General features: G+C 54.1%; 1 long non-coding RNA gene across 1 annotated transcript; it reads right to left on the reverse strand.

The window, feature by feature from the left end:
• Positions 1-212: 212 nt before the first annotated feature.
• LOC119051324 (uncharacterized) lies at positions 213-7,065 on the reverse strand. Its single transcript, XR_005082901.2, has 5 exons — positions 6,867-7,065; positions 6,211-6,358; positions 5,065-5,186; positions 1,958-2,106; positions 213-631 (listed from the first exon to the last, which is right to left on the reverse strand). It is a non-coding gene; the product is annotated as an uncharacterized LOC119051324 (long non-coding RNA).
• Positions 7,066-7,816: the final 751 nt, after the last annotated feature.

Genomic DNA, 7,816 nt, shown 5'->3' on the forward strand with positions numbered 1-7,816 from the left:
GAACGCGTGCGCCTCAGTTTCCGACCCCCTAATGAGGATGGAATGAAAGCACAGTCCATAACCAGCACCATGAAACACCTGGCTGACACACCAGGCTCCGATCCCAAAGCCACAGTGCTTAGACATCGATGATCTAAAAAGTAATTGAAAAAAGCAAAATTCAATCACGAGATCGCCTTCTGTCTCCAGGATACTGGACAGCCCATCTGATTTTTATTTCCTGGACTAAACAGGGACGCGTAGTCCTGGATCGATATTCCAGCCAGCAGAACAAAGCAATGTGAGGACCAGACCGCCAGATGAGGCAAGGCTGAGACCCATCTCCTCATCTCGCAGGCCTGGGGACAGTTTCCATGGGACCAGGGGAATTGTATTCAAGGGGCTGGGATTCTGGGCGGCTGCACGGCTCTGTGGTCTGGAGCTGTGGCCCCGAAGCGGGTCCCTGTGTCAGTCCAGGTGGGCTGGGGGACACTGCAGTGACAGTGCCCCTCAGCTTCAACGGCCTCCATCCATGGAGGTTGGGTTCTTTCTCCTGCTGTCCATCCATCTCGGTGGAGGGTCTGTGCTGCCTCCTTTTCACCTCGGGACCCAGGCTGATGGAGCCTCATGTCCGCTTGCACTTCCACAGTCTCTGCAGCAGAGGGAAGGCAATTCTAGAGGGCCTTCCACGGGCCAGGAAGGGCCCCATCCCAGAGGGGATACACGCCCATTCCCCTGAAAACTCAGTGGCCCCAGAAACCACACGGGGGCCAGCAACCGCAAACCTGCAGCACCCGTAAGGTGAGAAGAGACGTGTGAGGAACAGCGACAGCGACCACCACATCCCTTCCTGGGCCCCACACACCTCCTCCCCTGCCCAGCTGCTTTGGTCTGTGCCCAGGCTCCATCCCCCTCCTCCCCACCTTGACCGACATGCTGGGTATGTGTGTGTGTGTGTGCACACGCTTGCGTGTCTGTTTATGAGAGAGAGGATGCACAAGAGAGAAGGAGAGAAAGCAATCCTCAGCTCTGCCCTCAAGAAACAAATGACTCCCTGACATCCACAGCCCATTACGGAGGTAATTCGGTCTCTGTAGTCTTTCTCATTACACGCAAACCAATGTTATTATTATTGTTTATCATTTACATGACATGGCAAGTATGTGCTATTCTCATTCCTGCTTAAGATCAGCCCTGCTCGGCTCCGGGTGCCATTCGCTGCCTTTGTCCTCCGGGCTCCCCACCCCGCCGCCCCAACTCCTGAGTCCCTCCCTCCACCCCGGGCTCTCAGCCTGCCCTCCACACCCCCACCTGTCAAACAGCTCCCAGCCCCACCTCTCCTGCCTGTGCCTGGCAGGTCAGCAGCCAGACAGGCCCCGGGGAAAGGCAGCCCCGTGTGAGCAGCAGCTCTCTGCACTGCATCAGGTTCTAAGCCTGTGTGATTCTCCACACGCACTCGAAGCAGGTAAAGTGGAAATTTCCATGCGCACAGTGCAGGTGAGGAAACTGAGGCCTGGGCTGCGAGGGGATGCGGAATGGCCTGCACCACCTCCTGCAGCGCACGAATCACCCTTGGTAGAAGAGAAGGCGCGGAGACAAAGTGACCCCTCTGCGGCATAACTGGTCATCATCTAGGATCTTGGAGAGGAAGTGGCTTGGAGAGAGAGCTCTGGGTTTGGGGACTGATGCTGCCCCGTCTGCACCCCGATGAACTTGAGAAGTGCTTTGCCTTCCATGTCTTTGTTTCGTGGACTGGGAAACGGGGTCACCATGCCCACCCTGCCAGCTGGGACAGGTGAGATAATAGAGCTAATTGAAATAATCACATCAAGCAACTTGGCTTTGAGTCCCTCTGAGGAAGGTTTGGGCAGTGGCTCCTTTGAAACAGCAGTAGCCCAGCAAATGTCAGTAGGGTCGGATGTCCCTAAAAAGCCAGCAACTCAATCTGTGGAAGGTCGTGGGCAAGGCAATCACTGACCTCATCAAGAGGCTGTCCCTTGGATTCCCGGAATGCCATCCTTTACAGCTTTGCTCCCTCATCCAACAAAGAGTAACCAGATGTCCACTCTGTGCCAGGCTGCTTTAAGCATGGGGATCCCGGAGGCTGCCCTTCCTGGGGTCTATGACCTAGTGAGGGGAGAGCCACAATAAGAAGACATCACAATCTCAAACAGAGTCTTGTGTCAGGAAGACCAACAGACTGGTGTGGTGGAGCGTGGCTGCCCATTTTACTGACCTTTATTAACCGTGAGTTTGTCTGCCGGCACTCTGAGCAGCCCCGTGCTCCCCAGCCAGCCCACTTCGGCTGGCTAGCCATTGCCAAGGTTTCTCTGGAAACACTCCTTCAGGAAAGGAGTCTCGAAGACTCCTGAGATCCCCCGGCTAAACAGCGTCCCTCCCACCTTGAATTCTGCCCCTCCCTTGGTACTGGTTTTCTGCACTTGGGAGCTGCCTTTTAAAAATCCTCATAGCAGCCCCAACAAGCAGGCACCATCTTCATTCTCCAAATGAGGAAGCTGAGACGCAGGGTGGGGAGGGGAGCATCCTGTGTCAGGTCCACGTCTGTCTCCTTCCCTGTCTCCTTCCGAAGCCGTTGTTCTCTATACCGCGCCACTGTCTGTCCCACCTCTCTTGTTTGTGCTTCAGTTACTTGTAACGCCTCCTGCCTCCCCCCGTTCTCATTCGGGAAGATTCTGAGTGTGATTTCTCTGTGTGTCTACTAGCCTGTGAGCCCTGGGGCAGGACAGGGTCTGTCTTATTCACCACTGCGTGCCCCTCACTGAGAACAGTGCCTGGCAAATAGTAGGAGCTAGATTAATATGAATGATGAATGAATGAATGAATGAATGAGAGTGAATGAGTACGAAGGGAAGGGAGGGACAGAGGAAAGGAGGACCCACTCCTCAAGGAGCCCAACAACACAGCAGTAGGGAGCAATGTGTCCTGCTTTTCCTTAAATTCCTCTAGAGAGCCCATTCTCTGAGACAGGCCAGAACATGGCTCTGGCTTGGGTCTGTCCCTGCGGTCACCCTCTTCCTGCCTTCCTGGAATCTGACTGCTCTCTCCCCAAGATCTGAACTGTCTCTGGCCATCAATTAAGACAGCTTGGAGCTTATTAAAAGCCCAGAAATTCGGCTGTAATGAGGAGGTCAGCTGAAGGCAGCCATGAGCTGGGAGGGAGCACCGGGCAGAGAGTCCCAGGAGGTGTCCTCGCCTACCTCTGGCACTCCCCGCTTTGCCCTCAGCTTCACTCGCTGATGCCCCAGAATGGCTCTGTCTATTTTCTTCCTTTTCTAAGTGGCTGCTGTCTGGCTCCCCAGAGGAGACAGGATCAGAGCTCTAGACTGAGGGTCTGTGTTCCCCCAAATTCGTAAGTAGAAGCGTGAACTCCTCATGTGATAGAGTGTATTTGGAGATGGGACCTTTGGGATTAATTAGGTTTAGATGAGGTCACGAAGTTGGAGCCCCCATGATGGGATTCGTGCCCTTACAGGAAGAGGAAGAAAAACCAAAGTTCCCCATTTCTCTCTCTCTCTCTCCCTCTCAATGTCCCTTTCTCCTTCTCCCCACTCCCTCTCTCCTTCCCTTCCTCTCTCTTTCTCCTTCTGCCGTGTGAGGCCACAGAAAGAAGGAGGCATCTTCAAGCTACAAAGACAGTCTTCCCCAGAAACTACATCAGCTGGCACCCTGATCACAGACTCTTAGCCCCCAGGACTGTGAGAAATAAATGTCTGTTGTTTAAACCACCAGTCAATGGCATTTTGTTGTAGCAGCCCGAGCTGGCCATCAGCTGACAATCAGGGGGGAAATGGGTACAGCAGATCTCATGCTACAACCCTTGACCTTGACTTACCAGCTTCCACCATCTATCAGAGTGTGGGCTAGACCATGGGTTCTACTGCCAAAAAGATGTGGTTCCTTCTCTGAAAGAGGGCTTGGTCTATGCAGGAGACAGACACAGGGTCAAGAATCATAAAACGCTGGGCCATGATCAAGGACTAAGAAGGTGCTATGGGAGTGTTGGGGAGGCCATCATGGGCCTACCCAGCCCATGGGGGCAATCAGGAAGGTCTTCTCAGAGGAGGTGACTTTGGAGCTGGAACTTGATGGCTGAGTTGTTTTGGGATCCTGTTCTGACCTTGGACTTCAACTTCTGCCCCCTAAGCGGTTCGCTCTCCCAATAGGCAGTGTGACGTCTTCCACAGATGGGTATTGTCCACTTTATGAATAATCTCACCAGGGAAGAACCCCTTCTTGGGACCCTCCCCAATTTCCAGGCCAGAGGGCCACCAGGAAGTCTAAGGGTGCTGAAAATTCTCTCTTATTTGGGTGACAGGCACTGGCTGAAGCCCAGTGGAGACTATTAGAGCCGAGCCTTGGTTTAGAAGCATGTTTTTCCCAAGGGCAGCTCTATTGTTAGGCTGCTACAAAGATATCTTAACAAGCGCTGCCAGAGGATGGGGACGAGTGATGTTGGCTGCCGTCTGCACTCCCAGTCCGGAGGACGGGCCTGTTGGCGAGGGATTCGAAAGTCCTCGCTGCTCTGCACCATTAGCACGACTGTCTCCGGGGTCATCACGCTCTCTCTCCGCACCCCCAGGTCCACCCCAGCTCCACCACCGCCTTCACTCCATTCCCACTGTTGTCACTCCTCTGCATCACTGTCAACACCTTTATCATCTCCTTGGGTGTAACGCCCACAGCGTGGTAACACCTCACCCCCATCAACGAGAATTCTTCACCACTGCTCGTAACAGTCCCCCATTACCACTCTTTACCCTCAAATTTAACAGTCCACACCAGCCTCGTGCAAAATCGTCTGCACTTTTTCTCTCCACCTTGTCTCTGGGGACAGAGACCCTGGGGTGGCATCTGTGCTGATCCTCTGTCATATATGGGACACACTGACCCAACCATGGCCCTTGGAGGAACTGGGCAAGTTGAGTATGACATGGGGCGGTGCTTTCTCCTCTACCCAGGGTGTCATCCCTAAGGCCCCTTGACCTTTAGACACTCCCTCCAAATGGAAGAGTGGGGTCCCGGGGCCTGTCAGCCTCAGATGGCCCTTCCGTGTCCCCTCCTCACCTCTGCACTGATTCCACTGTCTGTTTTCCGCATTTCTCTCTGCTTCCAGACTGCCAATCTCTCAAGGGCAGGTCTGCGTCTTTCTCATCTGCTTCCCCAGCATGAAGTTCAGCGCCTGGAACCTAGCAGCCATAAGGAAGTGTCTATTGACCGGGGATGTTGAAACAGGAAAGAACATTTGCTCATCAGACCCCTGCGGGGCCGGCTGGGCACCAGTGCTTCCTTCCAGGAGAAACATCTTGCCCGGCCGAGCTCCTGCTCGGCGAGGCCCACGCGGAGGCCAGCTCTGCCGCGCCGGGCAGCGGGAGGGCCTGGTGTCGGCCTCGGAAATGAGGTCACTTACGAGCCTGCCTGCACCGCCCGAGCCTTGCACGCTTTCCTTGTTCAATGAGATGTTGTTCTCGAATGTGTTCCTAGGGAATTGGTACAGGGTTTTTTTTTCCCCTTTCTCTGTTCTTTTTTTTCTCTCTTCTCATTCTGCCAGGTTTAGGGGCATAGTTGCTGCTGCTATGGCAGCGGGCTAGAAACAGGGATGAGGGTTTGTGAGCAGGCTGGCCACTGAACTGCCAGCTTCCCTGAGCACGCCCCACCCCCAGCTCTGCTGATGATACGGCCAACTATTTCCTCCGCTGTCTCAGCACTGAAGCCGCCAGAGCAGGGCCAGGCCCTTTCCTCTGGGGCCCGTGGATCGTGGCTGTTGTACAGGGCAACTCTCCCTGTACAACTCTGCTCTCAGCCTCCCCTCCATCTGTGCCTAGGCCAACCCCTTCCCTAGAGGTGTCCTTCCACCAGGGAGCCCACCAGGATTAGCTCTTCATTCCTATCACCTGCCGGTTGAACCCGTGACCCTTTTCTAAGCTCCAGGGCAGTAAGATGCATGTGGGTGGTTCTTCCCAGGTTCTATTCATCAGAGCCCCTGAGAGCTGCTCACTCTAAGCACGGGACCATGGACTGGACGATGATGTGCTGCAGGGCCTTCAGCCAGTGTGTCTGTCTGTCTGTCCCTCTCCCTGCCCCCCATTCCCTTCCTCCCTGTTCCCCCACCCCTGAACACTGGGGACGGGCCCTCCGCTTTCCCCATTCCTGCAGGCTCACAGCTCACAGGGGGCCAATAGGGATGCTTCTGCAAGTGGGGCCGGCACAGACCTTCTCTGCTCCAGCTGCAGCTCCAGTCACACCCGCACCTGGAGCCTGATGGGAACGTGAACTTGCAGCAGCACGCCCGCCCTGGCCTCAAATGCCCTTCCACCTGCTAGCTGTGTGGCTGCTGTCAGGTCACTCCACCTCTCTGGGCCTATAGAGTGAATGTTTTGAGGACATCAGCAGAGAGTTCCGCTCTTGGCAAATGCCCATCAGTGGTAGTTAGCCTTCTAATTCCCACTGTGGCATGTGGCCCTCATGCCACTCCTGCAAGGAAGATACTGTTATCTCTGCTTCATAGATGTAAAAATGGAGGACAAAAGATGACACCTCCTGTCCCGGGTAACTCAGAGGAAGAAATGGGGTCTCTGGTCTAGATTTGCCCACCCCGGGGCCCATGCCCTTCCCATAGGCCCTGGTGCCCACTATAGTAAAAAGGCAGTTCTGTCAGGGTGGGGCAAGGTGCTGAGGTGCAGATGCGGATTGCAGCTTCCCAAACATCACCCATTCTACAGTCCCTTAAGGGAATGCACTCTGGCGGGACACCCAGAGGGCCATCTCTCCTGTGAGTGTTTCCCAAACTAGTTAAAGAGGAGCGAGGAGGCCCAGGCAAGAGCAAGAGCTGGAGAAGCCATGTGCTGACAATAACAACACATTCTTACCAAATTACCCACTCCCAGCATCTCCCATTAACGAGCGATTCTTGCAGGGCAGACATGCTAACAAGATGCTGCTGAACTCCTTCCATGGTTGCGGCTGCCGGTGGGGGAGGAGTGAAAGCTAACGTGGAGGGGAGTCGTGTTCTTAATTACTGAGCAAGGGGGGAGGGTAGCCGGAGAAGGGCTTCTTCGTCGTCCTTTGCGGATCTTTAATGAACCTTTTAACATGCTTAAAAAAATAAATGAAGAGAAAAAATGTTAAAGCTCTCTTTAAAGATTTTGGCAGGTTTGATTAGTGGTTTTGAAAGCCCTAAACGGCTACTTAATTGCTGAGCCCCCTTGACAGCTGGTGAATGGAAGGCGGGAGTGCAGTGGACTGGACTGGCCTTTTCTCTCCCGTGTGCCTTTGCCAACGTGGCGCGTTGGCCCCAGACTTGCTGACCCCGCATCTGCTGCCCACGGTGCCCTGCAGGTGTAGCCGTGCCAAGCAGGCAGATGGACTCAGAGAACTTTCAGGTTCTGAAAGTTCTTGCTGAACGCCAAAAGCAGTGTTCAGAAGGGCAGTCCTGGGGGGTGCAATGAGATGGGTTTGGAGCAGGGTGGAGGGCGCACCAGGGAAATTATGTGAGCAGTGAAATCCTCTCTGGGGTGGTCTGGCTGCCTTGCATTCAATTCAGCGCCCTGTCACTGGGACTGACTCCTGGTGTCACTATAAGAGCATGGGCTTGGGGACCAGGCTGTTCTGTGTTTGCATCCTCATCTGCCCCCTTTTGGCTGTGTGACATTTGCAAATGAGGAATCTGTTTGAACCTCAGTTGCAACATCTATAAATTGGGGACAATTATACCGACATCACAGGACTGTCAGAAGTAAGAAGCTGAATACATATGAATTATTTGGCACATAGGAAGTACTCCCCAAAAGTAAATTTCTCCCATTCTCAGATTCTACTT

Source organism: Artibeus jamaicensis, unplaced genomic scaffold (genome assembly GCF_021234435.1).
Source record: "Artibeus jamaicensis isolate MK-2021 breed Jamaican fruit bat unplaced genomic scaffold, CSHL_Jam_final scaffold_847, whole genome shotgun sequence".
Lineage (NCBI taxonomy): Eukaryota > Metazoa > Chordata > Mammalia > Chiroptera > Phyllostomidae > Artibeus > Artibeus jamaicensis.